Below are 18,155 nucleotides of genomic sequence, written 5' to 3'. Positions count from 1 at the left end.
TAAAAATCAAAGTGTTACAGTACCATTATTTCCACTTTAATGTGCCTTCATGAGAACCAACACAAGCCTTCTGCTAACACTACTTATTCAGCCTCTCCCGAAACTAATATTCAATGTCTCTAAATTGAATGTAACTATCTTACAAAGTTGTCCTGAGAACAAAATCAGATAATGAATCTGAAAAAAGTTTGTAAATGTAAATTTTCTTTAAAATGTAAAATGTTATAATCATAATGGACCTTCATAATTGCTGTAGCCCATTTTAATTAAAGTATCTGCTTAAATTACCTATAATGAGTATGTAATTAATCCCACCTACTCATTATAATACCATTGAAAGTGAACTTAACATAGATGCCAACCTATATACTTGTTAATTTTCTAACTACTGTTTATAGAGGATCTCCCATATAAAAAGTACCGGTCTAAATGTCTTATTATCTAGATTAATCTTTCCAACACCTCTATGAGATAAATATCATGCTTCCCATTTACAGATAAGAAATGGAGGTTAAACTGGTACAGATGTAGATGGTGGAATTAAATGAATATGTTAAGAAACCATAGAGAAAATTTTTTAAAAAAGAAACTGTACTGTGCGAGGACTTTTCTAACGTTACTGATGAAGTCAAACCTTTATCAGCTTTACCTATACTTTCTGAAATGAAAGAGCTACACTTTCCCAAATGGCCAACAAGCTAAACACAAGCTTTTTAGTGATGGCCAGTCTGGCCAGAGAACAGCACAGCTTAACTGGCCATCTAAGGATAGAAGCTACTCACGAGCACCACGCTCTAATGAGGATATCCAAAGATAAGATTTGATACCAAAACAGAAGCAAAAGCAAAATCCTCATTAGCCTACCCAAGAAACTTCAAATACTGAACTTTAAGGTTATTTATAATATACTACCATATTCTTTTCCAACCTGATTTTTTCATTCAACCTATTTTTAGAATTATCCAGTGATCATTAATTTTAATTGATATACAGTATTCTATTATATGAATAAACTAAAATTTACTATCCACTTTTTCCTGGAATGACTGTTAAATTGTTTTTATGTCTTTGCTATAGTAAACAATTCTGCTATGAACAATGTGTACATGTCTATATCTGTGAAAGAGCTTCTCTGGGATAGGTAAAATGGCTGAATTACAGGATATGTCTTCAAAGATAGACATGACATGTCTTTCCATGCTCCTATGCAGTGTGACTTTGCCTGTCCTTCTAGCAAAAGGTGGAGCTGGCCTTGCTACTTGGCTTGACCAGCGAAATACATGGAAGCCATACTGTGAGTTCAGGGCTCAGGCCTCAAGAGGTCGTGCAACTTCCACTTCTGTTTCTTGGACCACTGCCCTCAGACTACCACATAAGGAAGTCAGTCTAGCCTATTGCAAGCGACAAGGCCTCATGAGAACCACAACCAGCGTGAACTACCAGACATGTGACTGAGGCCATTTTGAGCCCTCCAGCCCAGCGAATCTCCCAGCTGAATGCAACTGTATCAATGAGCCCAGGCAAAACAAGCAGAGGGACCACCCCAGCAACTTACAGAATTAGGAGAAATAAGAAATCACTGTTTTAAGCCACCAAGCTTTGGGGTGGATTATTGCGCAGCAGGAGACAACTGACACAGACCACTGCCAACTCTTTTGGGTATTGCCAAAGTGTTCTCCAAAGCCCCTACCAACTTAAGTTCCTACCAGCAGAGTAAGAGTTTCTATTTCCACAACTGAAAAAACGCACAATGGTATATATTGTTCATAGTTACATATACTTACAGAAAATACTAAAACAGGCATAGATAGGAGCTTTAGTTTTGTATGTAAGATTTCATTAAATAAATCTGGGGCAAATATAGCAAAATGTTAATACTTGCTAAGTCAGCATGGATGTCATCAACTGGCAATATTTAAAATTTTTCTGTACATCCGAAATACTTCAAAACTAAATATTTTTTAAAATTGTTACAAGAATCTAATTTACAAATTAAAACATAACATTGCATAGCAAATTTATTAAAAATAAAATTTCAGTGAACTTTCAAATGGGATATTCAGAGAATAATCTAGATACCAAATTAATCCTGAAAGTACAACCTTTCTGTTTTACACCTAGTAGAAATGCTTACTGGTCTGTTTATATCTTCTTATGACCAAGTATAATACATTGTAGACAATACTTTTGGAGTCTGGGATTTGTTTTAAAAGTATTTTTGGATCCTGAGGCAGGAGGATCACTCGAGCTCAGGAGTTCAAGATCAACATATTTTTATTTTTTATTTTTTATTTTTTTATTTATTTATTTATTTTTTTTTTTTTTTGAGACGGAGTTTCACTCTTGATACCCAGGCTGGAGCGCAATGGCGCGATCTCGGCTCACCGCAATCTCCGCCTCCTGGGTTCAGGCAATTCTCCTGCCTCAGCCTCCTGAGTAGCTGGGATTACAGGCACCCGCCACCGTGCCCAGCTAATTTTTTGTATTAGTAGAGACGGGGTTTCACCATGTTGACCAGGATGGTCTCGATCTCTTGACCTCGTGATCCACCCGCCTCGGCCTCCCAAAGTGCTGGGATTACAGGCTTGAGCCACCGCGCCCGGCCTATTTTTATTTTTTAAAAATAAATTTTAAAAAGTATTTGGGGGTCAATACGTTCAACAATCTAATTGTATAATGTTGCAAGGGTAGGAGCTCAGACTACACCTGTACTAACTCCAGAACCTGTCTCAAGAAGTTGCTTTTTAAAATAAATTCCTGCTGAAATGTCGTGGGCCCATCTCCTGGCTCCTTGTCATCCTGTCTCTGTTCTTCGCAACACGTGGATCACCTGACCTGAGCTGCTCCAAAACTGGCTACCCTCTTCCCTTTCCTTTGGCCACTTTGATCTTGGCTGTTTCCCTATCTCTGGTTTCTTCCAGTTAATACTCCTGCACTTACCGAATCAGCTTTTTTAGCACAAACATCCCTCACAGGACTACCTTGAACTTTAACATTTTCAGTTATTAGAAAATTTAATAGCATCTTTAAACCTCTTTTAGTAATCTAGATCTTCTAAGTGATGGTGGTTTCTGGAAAACTGAGGTTTCATTATAATAATCTTATGTAAGTGGCTTTCCGTTAAAGTATATTTTAATGATACATTTTTATACCTCCTCTCCCCCGAAAATGGCAAGTAATAAAATCAAGTGTTAAATTCTTCCTGATAGTGCTAAATTATCTAAACTGCAGCTTCTTCAAAGATTGTAATCCTATGAGCCACTACAGTAGATGTCTCTATCATACTACTTAGAGTTCCAGAAAATCTTTTCTTCTAGCAGGCTTCCAAAGGATTTCAAGGAATAGGAAAGAGGACCCCATTTCTCATCTATAAATAATATTGCCCTATCTACTTCACTGAGCTTTTATCAGGATCAAAGGAAATAATGTCATGACAAATTCTGAACAAAACATCTAGGAATATGATAGAAGTATTCTAATTTAGCTTTTTAAAAAATTGCATTTTTTGTAGAGATGGAGTCTTGACATGTTGCTCAGGTTGGTCTCAAACTTCCAGCCTTAAGTAATCCTCCTGCCTTAGCCTCTCAAAATGTTGAGATTACAAGAGTCACTGTGCTTGTAATTCTAGCTTTTAACTGAGCCCTCACTTGAGCCTAGTTACTGGAAGATGAAGAGGAAAGGAAAAGGTGCCTAAGTCTGATGTTGTGCTTTTCACTTCTCATACATCTCATTTTAGTCTATTCTCACTACAACCCATGAGATAGGTAGTAATACACAAGAGAGGTTAGTAGTCTACCCAAGATCACACAAGTGGCAGACGGGGTTCAAATTTAGTTGTGTTTGACTCTAAAGGCCACATTGTTGTTGTGTCACACTAGAAGAAAAAAATGTTCTGTGCTCTGGTGTGCCTGGGCTCTCATACTTGAAGAGAGATCCACATGTAACCTTCAACACCTTCACCCAATGTTCCAGGCTCAGAGCACCCTGTTGGCCAGGGAATTCTGAAGTCTGATAAAGGGATCCAAGCTTCCTTTCCTTGTTCTCTTCATCCAGGATCATCACAATTTCTAAAGCAGCATCACCCAGCATCTAAAACTATCCTACCTCCTAGAAGAACAAATTCCTCCAAACGAAAAGACACACACGCACAAAATTCGAGATTCAAAGTATACTTTGAGATTAGAGATCAGATGTTAGAGATTCGATGGACCCGCCAGATCATGGAGGACGGAACACAAACTTTGGAGTCTTGCAACAGTTAAAACTGACTTTAGCCCCTTACTAGTTTCCTCATCTGTAAAGTGGAAATACAACACATCTCTTCACACAGCTGTTAGAAAGAATGAATAAAATAATGTACCTAGACTTCCTCTTTCCATGTGGCTGCATTTCCCAGGGGTGACTATATTAGCTGCTGCCCCACCCCATCCTACCTCCCAAGACTCTCCCCCGTAACCCAGATGGGAAATATCCTTTGCTTACTTATACTTTATAAATGCCCCTACTATGCACTCATCATAGTCTCCCTCATTTTTATAACATATTTTCATCTACACCTTACTGAGAAATCCTGAAGGGCTAGAATCATATCTTCTCTGTGAAACCCTGAGAGCCAGCATACACTAAATTCCTGGCAACAGCAAGGACTTAATAAATGCCTGTTGAATTAATAAATAAAATGCAAATATAACAATGACAGAACCAATCAAAAAGTCTCATTAGAGATAAAACAAAGGCAAGAAATATAGTCGTTTTTCAAAAGTGTTTTTCAGTCTTCAGAAAACCCTTATTTTATAGTAAAAATTAAAAATTGGTAAAGTTGCAGGTTCCTAAGTAAGCCTTTGTCTTTTATGTCAAGGGTGAATAAAGTCAAAAATATAAAAAAAAGGGCTTCATAAAGAACTATCTGTGCTTCAGGCAAAGCCATGGCCTCAGTTCTTCTACCGCTAGTCAAAGCAAACTAACCCTAAGAAAAGAGCCTAATAGGAAAGACAAGCTACTTAAGTACCTACGGAAGAATGTAAGAACCACCTATGACAGTAACATCATAAGTATTTTGCAAAATCTGTTTTCCCAATTTTTAAACAATGTCCACTGTCAACTTGTCACTTAGACAAGTCACGTAAAAAAATTTCTCCTTGAGGCCGGGCACAGTGGCTCACGCCTGTAATCCCAGCACTTTGGGAGGCCAAGGCAGGTGGATCACCTGAGATCAGGAGTTCAAGACCTGCCTGGCCAACATGGTAAAACCAAGTCTCTACTAAAAATACAAAAAAAATTAGCCGGGCGTGATGGTGCACGCCTGTAATCCTAGCTACTCAGGAGGATGAGGCAAGAGAATCACTTGAATCCAGGAGGTAAAGGTTGCAGTGAGCCAAGATTGAGCCAGTGCACTCCAGCCTGGGCGACAGAGCGAGACTTCATCTCGAAAAAAAAAAAAATTCTCCCTTAAATTTAACAACAATTTAAGTTTAGTTTCAAACAAAATTTTTCTTTGCAGATGAATATGTATGTTTTTATTCATCGGAAAATGGAATCCATGTTGCTAAACATATTTCCCTTTTTCTCTCAGCTGCAAGGAAACAAACTGTCAAAATTGGTGGCCACTTGTTACCAACTCACCAAGAACCTGACACCACCTCCTTCACTGCTTGTTTTTATTCCTAATTATCTCCCTTTATTTTATCTTGAATATGAAGGAAGTCAGGCATAAATGTAGCAAATCATATGCTAAACAGAGGAGATGATGATCAGAAAAGCACACTGACTAAAAGGTAGAGTTCCTCGGGGCTCAGAGCCAGGTCTATGTCCTTTTCTTTGTGTGTGTGTGTGTGTGTGTGTGTTAATGCGTGTGTGTCAATGTGTGTGTTAATGTGTGTGTACAGCACCTTTCTTGATGATCTCCTCTACACTTGAGGCAATTCTAGTCTAGATGCTGGACACTTTCTGAAATGTATGTCTCCAGCCCAGGGCCCTCTGCAGCATCTAGAGTTATATCCAACCAGTATCCACATCTGACAACAAGACATTTTCCACTTGGATGTTTCAAAAGCAGCTAAAACCCAACACTTCTAGTCAAACTCATCATCTCTTCCCCTATATGTAGCCCTACTCCAGTGTTCTCTTAGTACAGGTGTACCCCTGCAACGTTACACAACTAGGATTGTCAAATGTTCGTAGCAGCCAACGCTTACTGGGTGCTTCCTACCTACTAGCACCAGTCAAACCACTTCCCATGTATTAACTCATTTAGTAGTTAGAGAAACCCCATTAGAGAGGCAGTAGTTACAGAGAAACTGGGGCACGTAAAGCGCCTTATATATTACACAAGATAGATTATGTAGTATGTGTCACATGATATATGAAAGCATATATTATATGCTAAGGATTAATGTATTATATGCTCTCATAGCACCTTCTTTGCAGTATTTCCCTGGGAGGAACATTTTACTAATGTCTGTCTTTCAAATAAACTGCCCAGGAGGGTAAATGAAAATCATGATAGTTTTTGCTCACCACTTTCTCCTCAGTACCTGGCACAGAGACCAGTATGGTAGAATCTCAAAAGGTATTTGTTGTATATTCTTGAATAAACAAAAACTACCGTGAGGACTAAATGAGATAACATCAAGCACCTGGCTTATAGTTGGTTAGCTTCCCTCACTTTCCGTTTTGTCTATAATAAAATCAACTTTATTAAAATATAAATTACATAGAATTAAATGCATCCATTACAAAAGTTTGATGAGTTTTTGACAAATGTATACACCTGTGTGAGCTCCATCAAAAGCGAGATTAAGGACACTTCTATCATCCCCAAACCTTCCCTCACACTCAGGCCAGTCAATCCCTACCTCACTGCCAGCCCTGGGCAAATGCTGGTCTGCTTTCTGTCACTATAGATTAGTTTTGCCTGATCTAAAATTTCCCTGTAAATGGAAGCATACATTACCTACTCTTTTGTACCTGGCTTTTGCTCGGAAAGTCTTTGATATCTGTCCATGTTGTGTGTATTAGTAGTACAATCTGTTTTATTACTTAGTACTCCACTGCATACATCTACTATAGTCTGTTCATACATTCATCAGTTGATGAACATTTGGATTGTTACTACCGGTTTGGGACCACTAAGAATAGAGATTCTATGAACATTCTTCTACAAAGGTTTTTGTGAAGGTATGTTTTTCTCTTGGATAAAAAATTCTAAAAGCAGATTTTCTAAGTTGAATGATTAATGTATACTTAACTTTATAAAAAATTAGCCAGGTGTGGTGGGTCCCACCTATAATCCCAACACTTTGGGAGGCCAAGGCAGGTGGACCACTTGAGGCCGGCAGTTCAAGACCAGTCTAGCCAACAGGGTGAAACCTTGCCTCCACTAAAAATATAAAAATGAGGCTGGGCACAGTAGCTCACGCCTGTAATCCCAGCACTTTGGAAGGCCGACATGGGCAGATCATGAGGTCAGGAGTTTGAGATCAGCCTGGCCAACATGGTGAAACCGTTTCTACTAAAGATACAAAAAATTAGCCAGGCATGGTGGTGCACACCTGTAATCCCAGCTACTTGGGAGGCTGAGGCAGGAGAATCGCTTGAACCCAGGAGATGTCAGCGGCGAGCTGAGATTGAGCCACTGCACTCCAGCCTGGGTGACAGGGAGAGACTCAATCTCAAAAAAAAAAAAAAAAATTGGGTTCACTTATTGAGTTGCACAAAATTTTTATCTAACCTTGACACAATTTCCTTGTGAAATACATATATTTACATATTTTCTCTCAATCTGTGGCTTGACTTTTCTTAATGATGCTTTTGAATAAAAATCTGCAATTCTGCCAATGTCTGATTTATCAATTTTTTTAAATATATGCTTTCTGTGGCATGTGAAAAATCTTTCTACCCCAAGGTCACAAGTATTTACTCTGCCTGGAGTTTGCTGAAGTTCTTGAATCCATTCATAGTTTTCATCAAATATGAAATGTTTTCAGCCATTGTTTTTCCTCACTTTTTTTTTGCTTCCTCTTCCTTCTTTTGAAACAAGATCACATGTACTTACTTGATACTGCTCCACAGGCACTGAGCTTTCAATCATTTTTCTCAGTTGTTTTTCTCACTGTGTTTTAGTTTGGATAGTGATATAGTTTGGATGTCTATCCTCCCCAGATCTCATGTTGAAATGTAAACCCCAATGTTGGAGCTGGGGCCTTGGGGGAGGTATCCGGGTCAGTGGGGCAGATCCCTCATAAATGGCTTGATGCCCTTCCTGTAGTAAGCCATCTTAAAATCTGATTGTTGAAAAGACAGTGCCCTCCCTGTAGTAAGAAGTTACCATGAGATCTGTTACCTTTCCCCTGACTCTTGCTCCTTCTCTCGCCATGTAACATTCCTGCTCCCCTTCCCCTCTGCCATGACTCAAGAGCTTCCCAAAGCCTCACCAGAAGCTGAGATGTGGGTGCCATGCTTGCACAGCCTATAGAACTGAGAGCCAAAAAAAAAAAAAACAAACCTCTTTTCTTTACAAATTACCCAGTCTCACAGATTCCTTTATGGCAACAAATAAGACTAACACAGTCTCTTGCTATATCTTCTAGTTTGCCGACCTTTTCTTTAGAGTATCTAATCTGTTATTCTTCACACCAGTGAATATTTTACTTCTTACATATTTTTCTGCTTTAAGTTCCATTTTTAAAATATCTTCCATTTCTTTCCTCAATATGTTCATGCTTTCTGTTAAAATACCAAGCATATCTGTAAAAATGTTACACTGTTTGTCACTGGACTTTGCTGTCTTCCTTTTAAGAGTGTTGTACTTTGTTCTAGCGGGCAGGTAAGTTAGGGGAGGATCAGCTTGATCCACCCAAGGCTTGCTTTCAAACATTGTTGGGATAAATCTAAGGCCTTACTCTAGGGCTAACTTAGTTTCTAATACTAAGGTCTGACCTTTTGGGGACTCTGTTGAATGTCCCAGGTATTCAATAAGGTCTCTCCTCCATAGCTGGTCAGAACCCAAATGCTTCCCAGGACCATAAGCTCTGGCAACTGTTCAGTTGAAAGCTCTCTGGTCATTCTTTGATAGAGCTCCTGCACAGCTCCCACTATAAGTTTCTGGTATTTATTTCTCTGCCTAGCTCGCTCTCTTTGTCAATCCCACCTGCTAATTCCAGGCAGATAAACCTTCCCCAAGTCCAGTCTCTATTCAGCAGGACCAAGATGCTCTGCTCGGGTGTTCCCTTCCTAAAACATGGTGCAGAGAGTGTCTACAGAGAAAAGCAGGAGAAATTACACAGCTCCTTTCCTTTTTCTCTGCTCCTGTGCTGCCTGTTGTCCAATGTCTGGAAGCAGTTTTTTAATATATCTTGTCCAGATTTGTAACTGATAATGGTGGGAAAGCAAATATGGTACCAGTTACTCCATCACAGACAAAAACTGAAGTCTCATCTAGTTTTGTTGTATGTATTATTCACAAGTTTTCAGTTTTGCTAATTGTTGTCTGTTTCTATGCAGGGATTCAGCCACAACTTCCCAGCCTCTCTCAGCTCCACGTTTTAGCATTTAACAGAAAACAGGATTGACAAAAATAAATGCCAAAAATTTAACAAGTCTAGGCTAAAAGACGGGAGTACTACTCTGTGAAAAGTGAAACACAATGAACATGTATTACTTTTGTATGAACAAGGAAAGTGTTCGTTTTTGTTTTTAAAAAATGAAAGAGTTGCAGCTTGAATAAATGTCTCCAACATTCACTTATGTGCCATTGATTTGCAAATGTATAGCGTGCTATCTTCATGAGTAAAATACAAATGTATTTAAAAGCATTAATAGGCCAGGTGCGGTGGCTCACACCTTTAATCCCAGCACTTTGGGAGGCCAGAACAGGCTTGAGCTCAGGACTTCAAGACCAGCCATGGCCAAGATGGTAAAACCCTGTCTCTACTAAAAATACAAAAAATGGCTGGGTGTGGTGACTCACGCCTGTAATCCCAGCACTTTGGGAGGCCGAGGCGGGTGGAAATAAGGATACATATAGGTATAAACATTAAATTTTTTTAAAAAATTGTTAATAATTACCTCTTGGGAGTGATTATGTTTGGTTTCATCCTTTCTGTATATTCCTTTTTCCTAATTTTTTAATAATAAATTATTAACACCAAAAAAAAAAGCCCACCACATCTTTATTAGGGCAGTATCCTCATATTTGAAAACAATGAAAAGTTTAGAGAACATTAAATGGCATCATAACAAACAGCCCTGGAGTTAATACAAAAAAGAAGGGCAAAGCTGGTTAATTGTAGCTACGTTTGAAGATGTGATCAAAGTTGGTAAATGGCCCTTTTACCTCACTGGGAATCATAGCCAGAGAAAACCCAAATGCCAACTTCAGGAAGCACAATGTAATGGCCAGAGCACTGCTCTGAGGATATGAAGGCTTCAAATCTAATCCCAGTTCCACATATAATTGTCTGCATAAATATCTTCACTTGTAAAATGAGAGGATTGGATTACGATATCCAGGATCCTCTTCTGCTCCTATACGCATTACCTGAACCTATAGTAGGTGAGGCTCAGGATTCTTTTTCCCTATTTTCTTATTAAGTCCCTCAGGTAATTCACCCAAATTTCAGAACCACTGTACTAAAACAGGCATTTCTATGATTATATAGTATATTTAATGTTACAAGAAATGTCAATACTCTCGAAGGCTACAGATAGAAGGCTGAATAACTCACAAAAACATACACCCCTAGTTCTGCTTCTTTCTTGGAAACAAAACTCAAATCTGCCAGTCTTCACCGTGGTCACTAGTATCCCTGAGTGTTTCCACCTAATCCTCACATTCCCCCTGAGCCCTTTATCCATCTTGACCTCAGGCCTCCCCTAGTTCTCTTTCCTACTCTGCCTTTGCTCGTTTTGCACAAAACAAACTTTTCTCTTCCAGTTTAAGCCAACTGAAGCCTCCCTTAACAAAATGATTTTCCCAACTAAGTCCATCCATGCACCAAACCTGTTAATATAATTCCACTACTTCTCCCACAGGTCCACTTACATTCATGTCATTAACTGCATTAGGCACACATCTCATCTGACTGTAACTGTTCTCAATTTAAGCTCTTATTCATCTCACCAAACGTTTTGAGTGTTTAAGTTCCCAAAACCGTGGTAGGCTCTGAGAAGCAAAACAAATAAAATGTAGCCCCTGTCCTCAAGGAGCTTACAATTGCAGGTGGGAGATGGTGGCAGCTCTGTGTGCGTGCAGGGAGGGGTGTGAGGAAGACTTCATGTAGATGCCAAGACAGAAAAAAAACACCAAAGAATACAGGGAGGCAGAAGGGAAACACTAGCCAATTTTGTAGACACCTCTATTTTTTCTAACCGCAGTAAGTGTGCTGCTGAAGAAAAAAAGTAATAATTATTTTTCAATATGGAAGGGGACAAAGTGTGAGAAAACGGGGGAAAAAAAAAATGGATCCAAAGCTCTGGGAATGTTAACTTCATTTACTTTATCTCCCACTTCTGGGAGTTTGAAGGCTATGGATTATTTTCCTACCACATGTGATTTACATATAAAATAAAGACAATAAAACAGCAACTATTACAATATAAAAGGTGGGGGGTTATAAGCCTCAACAAGACATCTGCTAGCTCTGCTGTGTGAATGGAAGGTATGGGATTGACCCAAGATAGGGGCAACCACAGAAAACAGCACGGCACTCCACTAAGTGCTCCCACAGTTAACTGATTTTAATGCTTTCAAGAAACCCAAACCGTAGTCTCTGAAATGCAATCAACTTTCATAGTAAATTATATTTCACAATCAATTAAGCCTGGAAGGTGGTCTCCATGCAAAACACAGTACCTGAAAATATCAAGTTTACTGGAGCAGCTTATTTTAACAAGTAAAAGAAGGCATATCTCAGATATCAGTGAAATATCACATAGCCTTCCAAATGTGCACATCGGCTTTTAACCAATTGATCTGTGCGAAACATTTACCACAATGCACTCAGTTAAAAAGCTGCCACATCCTCCCCTAGAAATCACTAACACCATCCAAAGTAAAAATAACTTGTTTCTCTTTGAATGTAAAAATTCTATCCTTCGAAACAGAAGCATCTTAATTGGGACGGTGGGAGGGGCTTGTTCATAATACAACTTGTTTAAACATTTCCAGTAACTAAAAGGGGGATTTTACTTTTCAAGGAATACTTCCGTGATTCATGTGAAATGAGACTGTAAAACTGTCAGAAGACATGCCTTTCTGAAATCTCAAATATTCCATGTTTTGTTTTCAATGGAAACATATCTATAAATGCTCTATAATCCTAAGACTATCTAAATTTCTCACCATAGATATACTTAAATATGAAAGACAATTTCATCTTTATTAGATATATTTTATCAACAACTATCTTTTTTTTTTATTTGAGACGGAGTCTCTCTCTGTTGCCCAGGTTTGGAGTGCAATGGTGTGATCCCGGCTCACTGAAGCCTCTGCCTCCCAGGTTCAAACGATTCTCCTGCCTCAGCCTCCTGAGTAGCTGGGACTACAGGTGCATAGAAATTAATCTAAAAGCAAAGCCTTACTTTCACACAGATGCCTATCACAAAAACGAAACACATTGTGGAGTGGGGGGTTGGAGATGTAATAAATAATACAATGTTGGAAAATTTCTGGTAACTTCTGGTAAAGCTGCTGAATTGGCAGATTTGGCCAGGAGGGCCCTGTCGTACACCAATTACTGCAAGTAATCACCAAAACCTTCTCAGCTTCTAGAGACTCCTCCTCTGCACAGGCAACTCAGCAGTGACCCAGAGGGCGAATCATTCCTTCCATGCCAGGGGATTCCCTCGATCTACACTCGTGGCTCCCAAAACATTACTTCCCTTTTCTCCAAAGCTGTTAGTTTATAACAGTGACTGGACCACGGAACCACATTGTGCTAGAAGGTGCTGATATCTCCAACACAATGTGTATTGGCCTGAAATTCAAGACTTTAGGATAAGTTCGTTTTCTCCAATTCATGACTCTAAGTAAGCTTGAGATTCTGTTTACTGGTAATGACAACTACTGAATATGTAACATGTGTTGTGCCCAGTGATAAGCACTTCCATCCACTAAAGCAATTTTGTACTTAATTCCTTCAAAATAGATGTTATCACCACCTCCACTTGCAAATGAGGGAACAGCTGGTGAAATTAGTTGCCCACAGTCAGAGACTACATTTTATTGGGATTGAGGGAAATCTATTTGAGTTATTAATGCAGTTTTACAAAAGACAAGCGCCTCAAAGACATATCAGGATATAGTTTTAGTAATTTTATACTAAAGGAATCATATTAAAATATCAAAAACTGGATTTTAAATTACTTGAATTCAATTAAATGCAGTTTATTAAAATATTACTTTTAACCTCCATATCCCCAACAACTTAATATTTGTCCAACAAATAAACAGTGACACCACATGCACGTTTTGCAACCAAATAAATGGTGCCTCTTTCCTCCAGGAGGAGTTTGGAAATACATGGGAGCGTTTGGGTTGTCCCAGTGTGGAGACTGCTAATCAGGATTTAGTGGGTAGGGCGAAATAGACCTCCAAACTGCCAATAGCACCCACACAGAAACACTAAACTATGGGCTGATTCAAAAGGAAAACCTTTCATGGTAAAGTTAAACCACCTGTTCACACATCTAAATTTACAACTTCCTATTCATTGATAGTCTGTTTAAAATACCTTAAAACATACATTGATCTCTTTCTATAAAACACCACTTACCTAGCATTTTATTTTCAAATACACACACGTACTTGCACACAGACACACACACACTCCACATTTTAGATATACAGTTAATACTCTTTTATCCCCTGATATAACCAAAGCACTTCTCCTCCACTGCCTACCTGGCTCATTTTTTAACTCAATAAATGCATAGCACAGTTGCACACGGTATAATGTTAGAAGCAGATGTCCTGCTGGAAAAGAATTTTGTTTCAACATCAAGAATATAGTTTAAAATTTCTAGTTCCAAGAATCACTCACGTCAATAGGAAATTTTAGACTGCTCTTATTCATTGACTGAGCTTCTCAAAGGCACTATGCTAATGTTTATACTGTCTGTCTTAAGAACTTGATGAAAAACAGACATCTAACATGAATTAATTTATAAATAAAATGATATATAATTCCTCATCCAAAGAGTGAAAAAGATGTATCCTGTAGATAGATTTAAATACGTACAAGAGCAAAATTTAAGTACTCCTAAGCAGAATCAAGTTCAAAGGACAACTTACTGCTTAGGGATCAGTAAACTACATGGAGACCTTTGGCAAAGGTTTACTTTGGCATTCCAGTTTTGTTCTTTGGCCAATGGTATTATCTCACGAGTTGTGGAAATAATCACAAAATCAGATTTTTGAAGCCCTAAAGCTTCTTTTTAGGTTGCAAAAACTAATGTACATGAGGCTCCTAAGACTAATATACCAAAAAATAAAAATAGGTATTTTGTGCTGAGTTTTAAAAGCTGGCTTACACTATCCAGTTCTCAGCATTTAGTTAGATCCTGTGTACTGTTTTCTTTAGATTTTATCTAGTCCCTGAAAGGTATACCAAAAGAGAAAAACATCCAGGACAGAACCCTGAAGCTCAGTCTTCAGCATAATTTGAGATTCACTTGTTGCCAAAGAACTGTGATTGACAACTTGAGCACTTTCAGTTCACCTTGCTGTTCGTCATCTCCTCCAGATGAACTGTAAATTAACAGCTCTACCCAACACTATAGATAAGACGCAGCCCACCACTGCCAATTCCTCTGAAGCTGTTCTACCAGAAAAAGTTCAGCAAAAGTGCTGAATCTTCAGGAAGAAGTTTGCAAAAAAAAAAAAAAAGTGCTGAATGAAAGACTACTGTGCACTTCAAAAGATTCACCTTTTTCTCTAGATGCGACTGTGGTTAGTACTGTGTAGATAATCAGCAGGAATACATCAGCAGTCAGAAAACTGTGGAAGTTACTCCAGACTCAGAAAAATCACTTTACCTGTTTCTAGTTCCAGGGGTCTAATAGGTTCCCATCTATACAATGAATAGCATTTTCATCTACTGTCTTTCAAAGAACTGTGAGAACAAAATAAACATGAAAGTGACCCTCCCTGTAACTAACTATATTTCAATAAACGATACTCTGAAATAGATGACCTTACAAAAGGATAAATCTGAAAAGCTAAAACAAACTTTTTCGAAAGAGCCTCCCCTATGTATGTCAGGACTGCCTCGAGGGTATTTATAACTACCCTGTGAAGGGTGCAAGTAGAATCTAATCATTCTTTCCCTTCCCCAACTCCTGAACCCTCTATAAGTGAGTACAGTTAAACATTCTCCTGAAGTCCTCAGTGGAGAAAGAAGGTATCCTGCCTTCAAATCCTTCAGTGGATTACAACAATGTTCCCCTGAGCAGGTCTCCACTCATTAACTTTTGCCACCTTCCACATTACTCCCAAAATTATCTTTTCAAAAGCCACAGTCTGACTCACTCCACTGCCTGTAATCTTCACTGGCTTCCCTCCTTTTTAGGATAAAAGCTCTGGTCGACCTGACCCCAGCTTTCTCCACCTGCCTCTCCCCTTCTCCGTTTCAGCCATGCTAGCCTTTCAAAAACTCTCAAAAGCTTTTTTCCTCTTCACATTTCAGGGCCTTGACATATGCTGTTCCTTCAGCCTGAAATGTTCCTTTTTTTGTTTTTCAGAGACAGGGTCTAGCTCTGTTTCCCAGGAGAGAATGCAGTGGTGTGATCATAGCTCACTGTAGCCTCGAACTACTGGACTCAAGTGATCCTCTTGCCTCGGTGTCCCAAGCAGCGAGCAGCTAGGACTAGAGGCATACACCACCATTCCCAGCTAGCTATTTTTTCATTTTTTGTGGAGATGGGGGTCTCACTATGTTGCCCAGGCTGGTCCTGAACTCCTGGCCTCAAGCAATCCTCCCACCTGAGCCTCCCAAATGTTGGAATTATAATCATGAGCCACCCTGCCAGGCCTGGAATGTTCTTTTCATTCATCCCTTCACATCCCCTTCTCAGTCTCTTTTCAGATCTCAGGTCAAAAGTCACATCCTCTCAGAGGGAAAGGGTTTGAAGAAAATAAATATATTTTTTTTTAATTTTTAAGAAGTCATATTCTCAGCAACACCTTTTTTAAATCTTCCATAGTACCCATGCCCCTAGTATACTCTTTCATACCACTGTTATTCCTTTAAAGCACATTTCATGCTTGCTTTTTAAAATCCATCCCCTATTTGCCTGTAACCTCTACAAAGACAGAGACAATTTTCTAAACCCTACCATCAGCACTGTACCTGCAACAACACACATTATTTGCATGAGTAAACGAATACCATTCAAAAGTCCTCGTTATCTGATCCCCAACTTTCTTTCCCACTTCTCCACAGTGCAATCCACTATAAAGCTAGACTTCTACTCCCCCAGAAGCATTCCCCACCCCTCATCTTCAGGTTTTCCTGTAGCTTTCCCTGCCTGTAAAATTATCCCCATTTCTCTCAACCTATTCAAATCCTATGGGCTTGCCCAGACTCAAGTTTTCTTTCCTCCAGAATATTTTCCCATAGTGCCAGTTTATACACGTATCCTTTCTCCAACACTTGCAAAGAACTCCGCATTCTCTTTTTGGTAATTATATATAAACTGCATAGTCCTGTGTGTGACTTTTCAACATTAGTGTGAACTCGTAAGGATGGACTGTTACATCCCACCCCTCCACTCCCAGAGCAGTGCTAAATACTGGGCTCTCAATGATTTTTCCCTAACATATCAGAATTTTCCTCGGTAAAGAATACTAGGTACCCCCCTCACTCCTCTTGTTTCTCAAGTGATTCAATATGCCTTATGTGACTTTCCCCAAGTTCTCTTCTAGGGTTTTGTTTTTTGCCTACCCTTCCCCCATCCTACTAACACATTGTTGACTTCTCTGGATTCCTGTTCTTTCCCATTCCTAGACGGACCCTGTTACTCCGTGAGGGCTCCGTGCCTGCAATGAGGGGCTCCTAGGCCTTTAAACTGTCATCCCACCACCACACACACACGTGCGCACACACACCCAGGGAAGGCACTTGCGCTAGCTGTGATCTCACACACACCACCCCATAGCCTCACCTGGGCCTCTCTGTCACTTCATCCCCCTCAATCAGGCGGCATATATTCTGTGACCCCTACCCAAGAAGAAAGGTCCCAGATCGCGGTCTCTCTCCTTTCTGCCTCTGTCATCAAGTACTCACAAGTGCTCTTTCTCTTTCTCCCTCCTTCTCTTCCCTAGAGACGGAACCTAGGCCCAAGACGGTGAACTGGCTCCGAGAAAGCAGGGACAGCCACCCAGCCGGCTCCAGCTCCGACGCCACGGTCTCTGCCCCCGCACCCACCCCCATCCCTCCCAGGCGGCGACCGCAGCGCAAGCTTTGGCCTGGCCAGGACTCCCCATCCGGGGACAGCCATCGCTCACTGACCCAGGAAGGTGTCAAACGAGGAAGTAGCAGCAGTAACAGGTACGGAGGCAGGCAGCCAGGCAGACGCTAACGGCTCAGCGCTCCATCCCTTCCCGACCTTAGCTCCACACTCACTGCTTCACCGACCCCAGCGCCCAAAGAGTAAGTCACGTGCCAGCCGAGCAGTCAGCTGACCGCGGCGCTCGCCGCTCCGCCTACGCGCGCCCCACTGCGCAGCCGCAGCCGCAGCCGCAGCTGCTGCCACTGTTTGGGCCTCGGGAGAGGGGCAGGACGAGGAGGCTACGGGCGCCAGTGGGACCCCGCAGTCGGGGCCGATGGTTGTTGTTTCGGAGTAGGTGGTTTTCTGCTTCTTCCAGTGTCGCATTGGCGTTTTGTCCACCGCTTGTAAACGTTACCGCCACCAGGCCTAACGGCACCCCACTTCAGGTTTCTGCGGATCAAAAATTGTTTCCAGCCCCCTACATGAGCTTCTCCACTTTCTTCGTCAGCCCGGTTTTCTACCTAATATCCTGGCTAATGGTTCATTTCAGCAGATTCACATTTTCCTTGAAGTCCACTTGGACTTAATTTCATAAATGGTCCATGGAGCATTTACTGTGCGCCAAGCACTGCGCTCGTTTTTAGGATTGCCTCCTGGAGAGAATCACT

The 18,155-nt window shown here is 40.3% G+C and overlaps 1 protein-coding gene across 3 annotated transcripts in view; it reads right to left on the bottom strand.

Moving 5' to 3' along the window:
• The window catches only part of ATP6V1C1 (ATPase H+ transporting V1 subunit C1), a 48,432-nt gene extending 30,777 nt beyond the window's left edge, over nt 1–17,655 (bottom strand). For all 3 annotated transcript variants that reach the window (XM_021675735.2, XM_021675736.2, XM_064384475.1), the window contains exon 1: nt 17,508–17,655. The gene's annotated coding sequence lies outside the window, so the exon portion shown is untranslated. The remainder of the gene's footprint in view (nt 1–17,507) is intronic.
• Nucleotides 17,656–18,155: the final 500 nt, after the last annotated feature.

This window comes from Aotus nancymaae, unplaced genomic scaffold, assembly GCF_030222135.1.
Source record: "Aotus nancymaae isolate 86718 unplaced genomic scaffold, 86718_ANA_hifiasm-v0.15.2.pri h1tg000036l, whole genome shotgun sequence".
In the NCBI taxonomy this organism is placed as follows: Eukaryota; Metazoa; Chordata; class Mammalia; order Primates; family Aotidae; genus Aotus; species Aotus nancymaae.
The sequence above is the reverse complement of the archived record's forward strand: the minus strand, read 5'-3'. Positions and strand labels throughout refer to the sequence as shown.